Raw genomic sequence first — 15,258 nt, forward strand, 5'->3', positions numbered from 1 at the left:
CCTCTCAGCTACTGAAGAATTCCTGTTTTGGTGGATAAACAGAAAACAGGATCCCCCAATCCAACATTCCTTTTCTGAGCTGTCTGCACTTCCCCCTGTTTAAATCTATTCTTAGTAGCTAGCCACTGATCTTATAAACATCTATGAAGTTCATCACGACAAGCCCAAGAACAAAGTAGGCGGCTACATTGATTGCAGAAAATATTTATTTATTCAGGCCAGTGGATGAAAGGCTTTGTCTTGGGTCCTGAATGTGAAGTGTGGGCTTTGCGTGCCATACATGGAGCCCAAGTTCTCTGAGTCAGTGTGTGCTTGTGTCTACACCCAGAGATGCAGGCGCCCACTGGCCTGAGAGTCACAACATCTACAACGGAGTTAAAAAGTCCTTACTTGGGGATGCAAGTTACAATTTAGGGACACCCTGGCTGCACATGTATTCTAACTTGATATTCCAGACCTGACAACATGAAATGTACACGAGTGTGGGGGACTGCTGTGGAATCAGTCTTGGGGCTCAGCCTGTCAAGTCATGCCAGTGTACAGTGAGACACTTTCCAAAGCTAATCAGGGTATAGCAGTCAGGGTATGGAGGTCTGAGTGGTTTGAGACAGAGTTGTTACCTAAGTTAGTCTTTTGCTTTCTTCTACATATTTCAGTCATCATAATAGAAGTTAACTAGGGAATTAAGGGATGCTTCTGATTTAATATTGATTCTGGCTCTAGCATTCCTTTTTAGGAACTTTAGGTATGTCAGAGATTTCTTAAGCTTCAGTTTCTCTGGCAGAAAAGCATGGGTTTCCTTCTTATATCAACTCATCAGTATTACACAACAGGGCAAGTACGGGCCCACCACATCCTAGTCTATGGACGCTGGACTAAAGCCCAGCCCATACATAGTAATTGGCAATGAATGGGGTAGCAGGGATGGGAGTAGCAGAATCCAGCCATTCTCTCTCTCTCCAGGGGGTCAACAAACCTTGTTTCTCAATTCCAAGCATCCCCAAAGTTACTGACCTTGACCAATACCCTGGTTTGAGCAGAGCTGTCCCAGTTATAGTCCTAAAAGTCATCCCTACCAGAACCCACCCTGCCCCAGACCTGTGCAAATCAGAGTTGTTATCCTACCTTGAGCTCTAAGAGAAATACCAAGCACAAAATAGTTCTGTAGTCAAAGAATTTTATAAACTTCCCCTGAGGAAATATAAGGTGAGGATTCAATTCCCAGTCCATATGACTTAGCATAAGCTCTTTCCCCTCTCCCGTTCAATACCTGGCAAATGGCACATTTCCTATAAACCAATGTTGCACTGTCAGACCTGATTCCTGGAGTTTTACCTTTTCAGACTCTGCAATGGAGATTAAATGAAGGATGTTTATTAGGGCGTGTTTTTGAGATTGGCACCTATAAAAAAAGAGAGGAAGGAAGCAAGATTAAGGGAAGTCTAGTTGTGATGCAGTCCCAATAAAGGCTTCAGCTGACCCCACTAGGAGCTCTGCAACTGAGATGGCACTTCAGAGTTGACTTGTCTTGAGATAGAGGGCTTGGCCTTTATATACACTTCCCTTCTCCCCACTCCCGTCAGATGCAGCATCCAGGGAAGGGCAGTGACCTTGAGTGGAGAAAGAGCCATGGCACTTTCCATAGGAGGCGACACACTGAGGGTTTGGACCTGCAGCATTGTCAGCCGCTGGGGGAGAGCTTTCATTCTTGAGGGGGCTCTGAGACACGTGACTCAGCCCAGCTTTCCAGGAGTCTTGCTTCCTGCCGGGCAGGAGATTATTAGATTAGCTGTTCTGCAGTAACATCTGTAGTGCATCAAAGAGCATAGACTGAACCCAATTCAGAAGTTGCTATATTGCAGATTCCTTTTTGGAATGAACTCTGAACAGATAATAATTCTTTTAATGTCAGTCTTCTGGATGCTAGCTCTGTTTACTGTGATAGAGATGGGTGGTAAAAACAGAAGCCTGGATTTAAAAGAAAGAAAGACAGTGGTGCCAGAGTACAGGCACAGTTATTATTAATTGATTGTTTTATTATTTTGCATATTTCCACATAATCATGCTTTGCATACCACCATTTTCTTAAAGTGTAAGCATTGCACGATATAAGTACAGATTCCTGCCTGTGCTTTTGAGAGGGGCCTTGGAGCCCTGAACCTCAGGGGCAGCACTGAATGGTGGCTAGTGGTCTCTAGGGCCCAACTGCCTGGCTCAGTTTCTTCAATCCCACCATACACGGTTGTGTGACTGTGGACACCAGCTCCCCGGGATCCTGCCTCAGAAGGGGATTGGGAAGGTTCACTCCAAGGCACTGATCAAAATGGACAACCTCTATTCCTCCCCTTAACCCATACCTCCTGTATTTCATCTCTTTGATTTATCCCCTATCTGTTGACCTCTATCCTAAACCATCTGGAACCTCCTGTAAAGACTTTCTCTGTATCTTTAACCCATTGCCGATGAATCTGTTGTTCTCTCATAGAGACATTGCTTTCCTTCAATTAGGCTCTCTTCAGCGGGGGCTGCTCTTCCTCTTAGAGTATACGTGTCCTCACTCCCTTCTCCTGGGGCTAGACATTACTCCACTTCCCTTGGGTAAAAATCCTCTTTTTTTGAGGTCATGCCATCCACCTAATCTACCCTACAACCCTGTGGGTCACTGTCATCTACTAGCCTTCTAATCTCTCTCCAACAGTATGGAAAATTGGTACTTGGTTCATGGTCTTGTCTAAGTCACCATATAAAACCTCTAAGGTCAATTTGATATCCCTATAGGTAACCCCAAACATGGTTATCTAAGATCTCAGAACCAACAGCATTCACCTCCATGGCATTTGAGCAGACCTCTCACTAGCACATCCTGTGCTCTTTGTATCCCCAGGATCACCTCTAAAAGCTTCAACAGCAATTGCCTACTATTTTGGTTTGAGTCTCACAAGCAGCAGACCCTGAGGAGAGATTCCAGTACAAGTAGTTTATTGGGAGCTAATCTCAGTCGGGGGGAGTGGGGTGTGGGGCTGAGACAAGGCAGAGAAGGAAACAGAACATCCCTCCCAGTGCTCACCCTGGGGAGCTGGGGAGTTATCTGCCTATTTCCATCAGTCATTGGCTGAGGCTGCTTCTTAGGGACATAAACTGCCCAGAATTTCTGGCCCTGAAAAGGCCCTGAGCCAAAAGTAAGCAACCGTCTGGCCAGAGTAGGGGCATAGAAATAAGGATGACCACAGAGATTCGGGGGCCTTCAACAGCATCTGCTTCACCTACCGTCTCAGCTTTCTTAACCCTGCATTTCCCCTAAATATGTCTTTCGTCTTTATTGAGGTCCCTAATCCCTTGACTCATTCATTTTCCGCTAAATTATCAGGCTCCTGGGAACCACAATTCCTTCCATGTGGAGCCTGGGTCCCATGGCCAATTTGAACTTCATTCTCTCAAGCCTCTCTACTTCATTGTCTCCTCGTTGGTTGTTTATTTCTCCCTTTTCTTTTTCTTCTTTAACCACAATTTGGTATTTCCTCAGTTCAGACTTTGATAGCTAGAAAGAATTGCCCACCCAGGCAAACTGGTGCCACTACAAATTAAGGGAAGTCTGTCTTCCCAGTTCATTATAGTTTTTCACTTGTTCTAGGTCAGTTCTCTCTTTAATAACTCACAGCTGCTTGCCTTAACTGTCCTCCCTCTCTCCTCAAGGCACCTTCTCAATTTTTATCCCTTTTAGTCTCAGTCCATGACTCAAGATAAATTTCTTAGTAGCATAGTTTATATTCACTGTCTCCATTTTCTCCTCCCACTCATTCCTCAACCTGCCCAGTGTGATTTCTGGCTTTATTACCCCCATGGGATTCATGTCAACTGAAAGGACATTTCTACTCTCATCTTTCTTCTTAGTAACATTCTTGGATATTTCCTCTTTCTGGAACTTTCTCATCTCATTTTCTGTGCCATGAAACTGCCTTAGTTTTTTTTTTTTTTTTTTTTTTTTTAAATCTTTCTTACATTTCTGGCCATTTCTTCTTCCTCTTCAGTCTCACTGTCTTCTACCTAACCACTGAATGTTTGAGTTCCTCAAGGGTCTGTCTTGGGCCCTGTCCTTTCCTCTATATTATTTTCATAAACAATCTTGCTCTAGTGATGCCTACTCTGTATCTACAGTGCAGACTTCTCCTTTGAGATCCAGGCTCATGTGTCCAGCATTATGCTTGATATTGACTCTTGAATATCTCAAGGATACATTAAAATTGATATATTTAGAAGAAAACTCTTGATCCTTCCTCAAACCCAGTCTACTTCCAGTGTACTTCACTTCAGCAACTCACCCAATGTGTGCGGACTGGAAATCTAGGAGCCAACCTCAATGCACTTCTCACCTTGTCTTATTGAATTTCACTTCATAAAAATCTTTGAAATCATCTCTATTTTCACCACCACCACCACCTTTTATGAGCTATAAGAATTTCTTCCCAGGATTACAGAAATGGGTCTATCTTGTCCTTTCCTGATTCCTCTAATCCCTTCAGTGAGCTTGCAGCTAAAATCAACTTGATGAAATACAAATGTGATCATGTGATCTCCAGCCCCTCTTCAAATTCCTCAATATCTTCCTAGTACTTTTCAGTTTAAAAGTGCCTTCCTGCAATGTCTTACAAGGTCCTACTTGGTCTGGTCTTACTTATGTCTCCAGCTTCATCTTTCGCCACACTTTACCTCACTCTTTCTGCTCCATCCACATCAACTATTTTTCATCTTGGCTTGGAGTTTTGCACATGCTGACCCTCCTCCTGTCTCTTCTCCAGTTGATTCCAACTTGTAGCTTGGAGTCATGTCTCTTCCTCAAGGGACATGTCCTAATTGTGTTACTTCAGCAAGGAAGGCTTCAGTGATACCTTACCAGGTCAATTCCTCTCACTATAAACTCTTATTGTACCATGTAAATCTTCATAGCATCTATCACAGTTGCCATTTTACATTTATTTATATGATTTTTAAAATAATGCCTTCCACGACACCAGATTTTAAGCTCCAAGAGGACAGGGAGAATGCCTTCTGTGGTGCAAGGGTACTTGGTAGGTGTTCAGAAAATAGTTATTGAAAAGAATGACAATTAATGAATGACTACTTTCCTATTTCCTAGAGAACATAGCGTTCTCAGATGTGAAAGCTCATTTTCCAACTTACACCTCAATGAAACTGGAGTCTCAGAAAGGTCTCTGTTCAAATGACACCCTGAACTGTGCTCTTAATCAATGCCCTTCCCGATCTAGTTTCAGTTATTACGTCTTCTCATGTTTCTATTGCTCCCTTTTGCCTTATTCCTTCTTGCATCCTTTAATATTTTCAAGTCCCATTAGAAAAAGAGTACCCTCCTCAACCTTGTGTTCTGTCTATTTTTTTTTTTAACAAAGTCCCCATATAATACCCTGCACTAGCAATCTCTACTTCTCCCTTCCATGTGCTGTCAGCTTCTGTCGTGACTTTGAAATGAAACTCAAATCTTTCTCTTGAACTTCAGACCCAAATTACCAACTGGGGACTTGATATATTTATTTATCTACATGTCTTAAGGGCTCTTCTACTTTAACCTATATCAACCCTTTTAAGCCTGCTCTTCCCCTACTCGGTTAGCACTGGCCAAAAGTACTATCCAGTTACCAGAACTAGGGTTCTGAAAGTTATATCACTCTTCTTCAACTTGCTCTCCATCCCAATTAGTCAATATGTCTTATCTAATCTGTTTGTTAAATGCTTCTGGAATCTCTGCATTAATCAGTATTGATACTCGTCTTTAGTTCTCTGATAATGATGAGAGGCTCCAAGTGGTCTCCCAGGTTAGCTGACCCTATAGATACAGTGATCTTTCTAAAGCACAAATTTGATCATGTGTACCCCATTCCCTAATTCTAAGACCACCCCTACCTACATACACAGGCACCCCTATACTCTCAATTCATTGGCATAACAAGCAAGTCCTCACACGATTGTATCTTCAGCTGCATCTCCCGCTGTTCCTCCCATTGTCCCTCTGCTCTAGATATTCCCCAGTCCTTCCTAATCTTGTAATGCCTGAATGTTGCACTGTTTTATGCATCTGTGCCTTTTCATATACTGCTTCTGCTCCCTACATCACCCTCCCCAGACTTTTGGAAGAATGGTTAATAGCTACTTGTTTTATACAGCTTTCCCTGACCTTCCGAAAGGGAGCTGAGCACTCTATCTGCTGTGCTTCCCAATGTGCTACATGCATATTCTGTTAGAATGCATGCTGGCAGAGGGGCTGCATAGGGTTGTTCAGCTTGTAGACTGACCAACTCTAGGGTCCTTGTTCACAAAATGGTGCACATTTAGTGCAGCCATACACCATGGCTCTGTTTTTGAGCTGTTTTTCCATTCTTTGTTCTTAAGGATCAAAGGAATGGAGAAGGGATAAAAAGAAGATTAAGAATGTAGTACGTGGAATATACATGCACTGGGTGCTATGTTAACTCCAGAGGAATGAAGGACAGGACCTGGGTACATGCCAAGTCAGAATGTAATGCAGGGGCTTAAGAGAGAAGTTTTGTTGTGCTTTGATGTGCCATGCTTATGTAGCAAATTGTGCAAGAGGTATGATAAGAGGGGGCTGGCTCAGGGTGGTGATGTTTGTGCACTACACCAGAACAGGAAGAGTTGGAAGAATATAGACTTTTTTTTGTTAAAAGTTAATGTTCTTTAAAAAAAATACATATATCTTTATTGATTTCAGAGAGGAAGGGAGAGGGAGCGAGAGATAGAAACATCAACGATGAGAGACAATCATTGATTTGCTGCCTCTTGCAACCCCCCGCCCCGCCCCAACTGGGGATGGAGCCCGAAATCTGGGCATGTGCCTTGACCGGGAATTGAAATGTGACCTCCTGGTTCATAGGTTGATTTTTGTCCAGCCAGGCAAGAACATAGACTATTTAAAAACGACTGAAACACAATTCGCCACTGAAAGAGAAGTAGGGATTCCGTATCTTCATGGAGTTGATGACTGGTGTTAATTGTAGGGATCTCTCAAATAAATTTCCCCCAGGGCTTGAGTACCCTGCCACGCACAGACTGGGGCAAGCACTGAGGGAGCTTGGGTGGCTCATTTGTTGATACATTTGCCCTTCCCTTCCCATAATAGATTGAGAGCTTCATTCGGCCAGGCATTGAATCTTTTTATTTTAAATCAGCAGTAACATAGGTAATACCTGGACCACAATGAATACCTCCTACACCCATTCTAGCCAGAGGGAGAAAAGAAAAGGAAGGCTTATGGACTGTGGCAATTACAGTAATAATAGTAATAGGTAACACTAATATAGTGTTTACTATGTGCCCCACACTTTTCTATGTGCTTCATATATATTAACTTATTTTATCCTTAATGCACTCATCTGCATTTAGCTATTATAATAACTTTAATTTTACAGATAAGAAAACGGAAGCTAAGAGACATTTAGTAACCTGGCCAGGGTCACACAACTAATAAGTAGTGGAGGGTCTTCTATACCCCACTATTGTGATGGCAGTTTTAATCTGAAGAGAAGTTGAGGATTTTAAATGAGGCAGTTTCATACCTCAGGCCCCCAAAATCTCAGTAGTTTTGTGTTACGTATTTTCTGTTTTGGCTTTCACCCTTGGAAACCCGTTTGTAAATGGAGACAATCATCTCTGGGCCCTCATGCACATCCTCTTTTCTCTGAATAGTCCTGGCGGGGGAGTCGGGCGAGCAGAAAGGGTGAAACTTCTCATGTCTCCTGGGCTGCCTCCCTGTGCCCTGGGGCTGGAGACATTAGGGAGACTTTTCTCCCCTCATTTTCCCTACTCATCTTTTTGGTTTTGATACTGCTCCTGGGCATATGAGGCTTGGAGCTACCTTCCCATCTTTGGAAACACACAGGTTTCTCTGGGTAACACTTTTCTTTTTCTATTTTTGTTGGGGAAAATCACTATTTATTTGTGTTTTTAAAATACGCTTCTCCATAGTTGGTCATTTACAAACTTTCAACATAGTTCAATGTTTTCTTCAGAAATAAGAGCTTGTGTTCTTCTTTTTTTATTGTTTAAAGCAGAGGTCCTCAAACCTTTTAAACAGGGGGCTAGTTCACTGTCCCTCAGACCGTTGGAGGGCCGGGCTATAGTTTAAAAAAAACTATGAACAAATTCCTATGCACACTGCACATATCTTATTTTGAAGTAAAAAAACAAAACGGGAACAAATACAATATTTGTATTTGCATGTGGCCCGCGGGCCGTAGTTTGAGGACCCCTGGTAAAGTATTACATATAGTATTACATATAGTAATCTCCTTTTTCCCTCATTGACCTCTCCCCAGCCTCCCCCCCCCCCACCTCCTGCACTTGATCTCTTACCCTCCCCTATGCCCTACCCTGTCTTCTCACTGAAGTTTGACAGGCTGTTCAATGCTTCTCTGTCTCTGGATCTGTTTTTCATCAGTTTATGTTGTTCACTATATTCCACATATGAGTGAGATCATGTGATATTTATCTTTCTCTGACTGGCTTATTTTACTTAGCATAATGCTCTCCAGGTCCATCCATACTGCTGTGAATGGTAAGAGTTCTTTCTTTTTTACAGCAGCGTAGTATTCCATTGTGTAGATGTATTGCAGCTTTTTAATGTACTCATCTGCTGATGGGCACATAGGTTGTTTCCAAATCTTAGCTATGGTGAATTGTGCTGCTATTAACATAGGGGTGCATAGGTCCTTTCTCACTAGTGTTTCTGGTTTCTTGGGATATATTCCTAGAAGTGGGATTACTGGGCCAATTGGGAGTTCTGTTTTTAATTTTTTGAGGAAATGGGTAACACTTTTCAATATGAGTTTTTCCTCATTTGTTTAAGGAGAGTTGATACAATTTATTCTTTTCTAGCTATGCGTCTTCATTTTCTTCATTGGCTTTTGTAAATTGAGCAATTTTATAATTTGGGTCCATTTTGTCATCTCACCCCAGAAGTCAAATAATTGTATTTCTTCAAGAAATATTCATAATATAATTTTCCTTTTTACTTAGTTGCATTTCTCTAACTTGTGGAAAGAATAGAAATGCAGACTTATGAGGTCTGTGAGTCTGAAGTTTTCTGGTAAAGGCAAAAAAAGAAAAAAAATCACACCTGGCTTCCATTTGATGAGGATTCCATATGCTTTGTTATGTTCTTGGGATCCCCAATGGGCTTTTAAACATATAGAAGTTAGCATTTTTGTTAGATCATATTAATAAATAAAAGCTTTGCCTTTCTATTCTTGCTCTAAGGGAGAAAACAGACATTGTGTTTAATATGCACTGTACCAACAACCATGGCGAGAGTCCAATTCATTCCTTGATTTAGATCTTAAAGAATATTTAGTTTAAACTCCTTCCCACTTTCTGCCACCCCTAACCCCCCGGGTGTTTTCTAATTATGTAGCCGGGTGGCCTAAGAGGCTGCCGATGCTGGCCTGTGCTGTTCCTCTTGTAGGATTTGTCCTCCTGAAGGTATTCAGGGTTCTTCCATTTCCTTTCTTCTAAAAATAGAATGCGTGTGCTTACAGTAATTTAGACTACACTTACTAGCACATGTTAAGGGAAAAATGTCCATGGATTTCTGCCCTTAACTCTCTCTAAATTACATTTGATTTGGTTTTTAAATGGTGCCAAAATAATGCATGATAGTAAAACCTCACTTTCAAAATTGAGATTTGGTACATTTCCCGTGGTGGTAATAGAACCCCCTTTCTAAGATTTTTTTTTTAAAGAATTGAATAAAAGTATTTTTCTAGGATTAAGTCAAGTCCTATTTGGAAGTAAAACTATGGGTTACATATGGCTGGATTTCAAATATAAGGTATTTCAGTCGATTGCTTCTATAAATCACTTGTATTGTAAGGTCATGTGTCCTAATTTTTAGTTTGGAAAATATGGTCCCTATCTTTACTTTCTAGAACTGCCAAAACAAATGACCACAGGCTGGGTGTTAAACAACAGAATATGAATTTTCTCACAGTTCTAGAGGCTGGAACTCCAAGATCAAGATGTTGGCAGGTTTGCTTTCTTCTGAAGTGTCTCTCCTTGGCTAGTAGAAGGTCACCTTTTCACTGTCTCTTCACCTGGTCTTTCCTCTGGGTGCAAACACATCTGTATCTCCAAAACAAACATATTTTGAAGTACTCAGTATTAGGACTTCAACATACAAATTGCGGGGAGGGCACAATTCAACCCACAGCAGTCCCTCTAGGACTAGTCATCTTCTGGCCCCTGGTAGGTTCTTGTGACCGGAACTTCTTCATGGTATTCATTACAACACTGAAGAAAGATGTTGACTTCAAGAGGTTGACACACTGCTTGATACCATCAAGCAATACAGAATTTTAAAATCACCTCCAAAGTATAATAATATAAGTATATTATTATTATATTAGAGGCCTGATGCACGAAATTCATGCAAGGGGCTTGACTCCCACCACCACGGCAGCCCCCAGCCACTGAAGCTTGGTCTGGAAGGATGTCTGATCTAATTAGCATATTATGCTTTTATTATTACAGATAATACATAAATAAACCCCAGAGAGCCTTTAAATAAAAAATAGCTTAAGCTAGCAATCCCAGAATCTTAGACCACCAACTATGATAAATGACATCTCAGTACTTATCAATTAGTGAAAGTTTATAAAGTGATGCACTAATCTTTCATTAGCTATTACTTAAGCAGGCACGTGGCTCTGCTAGGAGAAAACAAATACTTTACCCTCCTGTCCTGGAAGAGTTCATAGTTTAGGATCTCAAAGATTTCAGATACAACAGAGTCACATATTTGAGTAAGCCACGTATCAGCTGGGCTACCCGCCATGCACTTCTTAGATCTAGGTTAGATCTGCTCAAATCCCTTGTCCACCAGACAATTGGAAGTTCAATGCTGTTGTCCAAACTCCTGTACATTCCTATGGCACCCTCCCAGTCACGTCTGCTTTCAGCTTTCAGCTTCTACTGCCTTCTTATCCTTCACTCTAGGTCTTTCAGCTGTTTCTTTATCTTTTCCTTGGCGTCAACTCAAACATAGGACATAAGCCTTCCATTTTCAGAAAATTTGCTCCTTGCATTAAAATACAGCACACATGATGCAGCTGTATGCAGTAGATTTCTGTTGGCGATTTGATGACAAGGACGGTTATATTGTACAGCCATAGAGTGATCACTTTAAAATTGAATACTAGACCCCCTGTTCTTCAAATGTTTCTTGGGCATTTCCGCCAACTCTAATTCCATCCCTCTACTCCTTTGCTGAACTCCTTTCTATTCTTTCTTCTTTTCCTTTCCTTCTCTCCTTATCTGCCTCATTTTTCTGCTCTCCCCTACCTCACTCACTCCATCCACCTAATTCTCTTTCATTAAATGAGCACAGCAGTTGAACTCTCCTTCTGTAGTTTGCTTCAAAATTACACCCTCAGGGCTTCACCTTCGACTCTAACTGGCATCAAGTATTTTCTCAAACAATTCCATCCCAAAGTGAGCTACTAGAGTTAAGTGGGAATAATGAGTTTTCTTTTTATCCTCACCTGAGGATATGGTTAATTGATTAATGATGAGAGAGAGAGAGAGAGAGAGAGAGAGAGAGAGAGAGAGAGAGAGAGAGAGAGAGAGAAGAATATCAATACGAGAGAGGCCGCCTCCCATACATGCTCTGACCAGGGATGGAATCCAAAACCTAGGTATGTGCCTGGACTGGGAACCAAACCCACAATCCTTTGGTGTATGGGATGACGCTCCAACCAACTGAGCCACCTGGTCAGGGCAATGATGAGTTTTCTCACCCTGATACTCATGAAAACAGATTGAATGTTGGCATTTAAGTAATACAGATTTGTACACATTCTGTGAAAATTTAGGAAAAGATGTAACTTACCTTGTTTACAAGTGTTTGAACCTTGTCACAGGGGGAGGTGACTTTGGGGAGGGTCTCAGGGGATGAAAGGGAATTCCCCCCTTCCCCCATTCCAGAATGAGTAGCCTCAGGGTGACACTATCTGTTGCTGAATGAAGGGCTAGCCTATACAGGGAGAGAGAAACTGATGGAAATGACATGAATAATGTGGAATGGGGAAGGTCTTGGGTGCATAGTGGGATACATTTTAGATTTATATAGTTAATCGTTACAGCAGTTGGAGCCAAAACATACATGGGCTCATTTTCTGTCATGTAATGGGACTCACCTCACCTGTTAAGATTTTAAAATGCTTTAAAAGGGACTCTTATTTTTATTAATATTAAAATTATTATTAATTTTTATTTCTTTTTCATATGTTTAAAAAATATTTCTATTGATTTCAGAAAGGAAGGGAGAGGGAGAGAGAGATAGAAACATCAATGATGAGAGAGAATCATTGATCGGCTGCTTCCTGCACTGCCCCTACTGGAGATGGAGCCTGCACTCCCCCTACTGGGGATGGAGAATGTGCCTTTGACAAGAATTGAACCTGGGACCCTTCAGTCCACAGGCCTACACTCTATCCACTGAGCCTAACCATCTCGGGCTATTTCTTATTTCTTCTTCTTTTTTTTTTGCCGTTTCTTTTTATTTTATTTTATTTATTTTATTTTATTGTTTAAAGTATTACAGATAGTAGTACATATGTCTCCTTTTTCCCCCCCTCCATTGACCTTCCCTCGGCCTCCCCTACCCCCTGGCACATGCCCTTACCCCACCCCCGAGTGTGTTGTGTCCATTGGTTATGCTTATATGCATGCATACAAGTCCTTCGGTTGATCTCTTACCTCCCACCCCGCCCCAACACTCCCCAGCCTTCCCATTGTAATTTGACAGTCTGTTCGATGCTCTCTGCCTCTGTATCTATCTTTTTGTTCATCAGGTTATAATATTCTTTATTATCCATAAATGAGTGAGATCATGTGGTGTTTTTCTTTCACTTCCTGGCTTATTTCACTTAGCATAATGCTCTCCAGTTCCATCCATGCTGCTGCAAACGGTAAGAATTTCTTCTTTTTTATAGCAGCGTAGTATTCCATTGTGTAGATGTACCACAGTTTTCTAATCCACTCATCTGTTGATGGGCATTTAGGCTGTTTCCAATATTTATTTTTTAAATGGAAATATAATTGATATACAACATTGTATTGTTTTTAGGTGAACCACTTGATATACATATATATATTGCAAAATGATCACCACAATAAATTTAGTTAACATCCATCACCACATAATTACAATTTTTTTCTTATGATGAGGATTTTTAAGATCAACTGTCTTAACAACTTTCAAATGTACAATACAGTATTATTAACTGTATTACCATGCTGTCCATACATCTCTAGGACTTACTTATAATTGGAAGTTTGTACTTTTCGGCCACCTTTACTAAAAGGGACACTCCATAACCCTCCTGAAAAGTTGTAGTTTGGACTTCTGGCCAACTAAACCTCAGGGGTGTTCTCAACTAGAAAATCAGTTGGCATCTGGTGGTCATGAACCCCCAGGAGCAGGCAGCCTCTTGTCTATCTTAACTCCTTTGCTGCCAAAAGTTCAGCAGGACTGGAGCAGGGAGCTGGCTAGGAGGGGATGAAGCTGAGGGTGACGATGGGAGAGTGTGGGGTTTGTTTATCTGAGCAGGTACCTGTTTATCCTTACAGCCATATCTGAGGCTATAATGGGCAAGAAAAGAAATCCAGAAGGGACCTTTGTTTATTTAAACACACACACACACGCGCGCGCGCACATACACACTTAAGTAAAAGCTACAGACCATAAATTGCAGAACTCTAGACTGGATCATAATTATGATGTGATATCTTTTCAGAAAGTTTGTTCTGGTGGCTGTTTTGAGTACTGGTCTCACAAGTTGCAGGGGAGACTTGTACCCCCCCCCCCCCCAAAATGCAAGAAAATATTAGAAGAAATTTGAGGCAGATGTGGTCTTTAATCTGAAAAACTTTACTGATAATTAATATGCTAGTCCAGAGTAGGACATGTGTATAATTTTTAATAAATGCACACACACTGGGAACGCCTGCTCAGAAATATTTTACTGATGGGGACACAATTATGGTCTTTTGCTTTGACTTTAAAATAAATGCCAGGCCCTTTTAGATTTCCTTTTTTGTCCATGTTGGGTAGAGAGGAGGGGGAGATGAGGCAGTTGGAGAGAAAGAGGAAGAGGGGGGTGGCAATGGTATTTAGAATTTGGTGACTGATGGCTTGGGAGTGAATCTTTGATCAAATCCTTCCCCCAGTGGAGAATGTATTGCCTTTCTAGTACTTTCACAGAATGGCCATCATTTCTCTTATGGCATTGGAATCTAACTAGTTACTTACCAGTCATTTGCCTCTCACTATTTTGAAACTGCATTCCTAGCATTTATTTAGTAGATCCTAAGTAAATATTGCAATGGGAATATTACGTTGTTTTAATAACTGTAGTAAAAAAAAAATGGAAGAGATGTATATTTTTGAATAAGAGAATGTTCCATATAATGGTAGGCACTCTAAGCCTTTGCTTCAAGAATGAAGTAAGAACACACCATGATATGCTGTGGTGTTAGGGTTGTTAAGACTGGCTGTATGATTCTGTATTACAGGTTGGAAATTACTAGGGTCAGTCATTTCTTGGTACCTGCTATTTGAAATGTATACGGTGATTAGGGACACTATTAAATAATCACAAACTACAAGAGTCCAAATGAGTCTTAAGACTTATTTTTTCCTTATGAGCACAGGAGTCAAAATTAGCCATAAAAGTTATTTTCAAAGCATTTCCTTTTGGATACCTAAGGAATGCTGACTATTCAACAAACATTAGTTGCATAAAGAAGATTTTTGGTCCCATGATCTGGCTGAAGGTTTGCACGAACAGCTGCTTATCTCATGAATGGAATTTCCTGTTAATAGTCTTGCAGGCTAATTGTTCATCAAAAGTATAACAAATGTCAACAAATATCCCAAATGTGTTACATCCTAATATTTAAGAGACAGCAGGAATAGTTCGGATGTTTAACTTGGTTGTGCTTAAAAGGCAACAGCACAACCTTTAGCTTTTGTCACAAAGTATTCTTGACAGGATTAATGCTATTCAGAGGAACCATTTGGTTTGAAATCCCTTCCTTTTAATTCACAACAGCACATGGCTTAAGATAAGACACGCTAAGGGCAGAAACACAACTGTAACTTCAAATAGCATTATTATAAAGCACTATTTTTTAATGGATGCCATATAGTTTTCATCTCAACTACATATGGAA

General features: G+C 41.0%; 1 long non-coding RNA gene across 1 annotated transcript in view; it reads right to left on the reverse strand.

Moving 5' to 3' along the window:
* Positions 1 to 414: 414 nt before the first annotated feature.
* LOC118656743 overlaps positions 415 to 15,258 on the reverse strand; it is a 44,735-nt gene continuing 29,891 nt past the window's right edge. Inside the window, exons 2-3 of the long non-coding RNA XR_004967678.1 lie at positions 10,014 to 10,146; positions 415 to 1,402 (exon numbers count right to left, since the gene is read on the reverse strand). This is a non-coding gene — a long non-coding RNA (uncharacterized LOC118656743). The remainder of the gene's footprint in view (positions 1,403 to 10,013; positions 10,147 to 15,258) is intronic.

This window comes from Myotis myotis, unplaced genomic scaffold (genome assembly GCF_014108235.1).
Source record: "Myotis myotis isolate mMyoMyo1 unplaced genomic scaffold, mMyoMyo1.p scaffold_m19_p_5, whole genome shotgun sequence".
Taxonomy (NCBI): Eukaryota; Metazoa; Chordata; class Mammalia; order Chiroptera; family Vespertilionidae; genus Myotis; species Myotis myotis.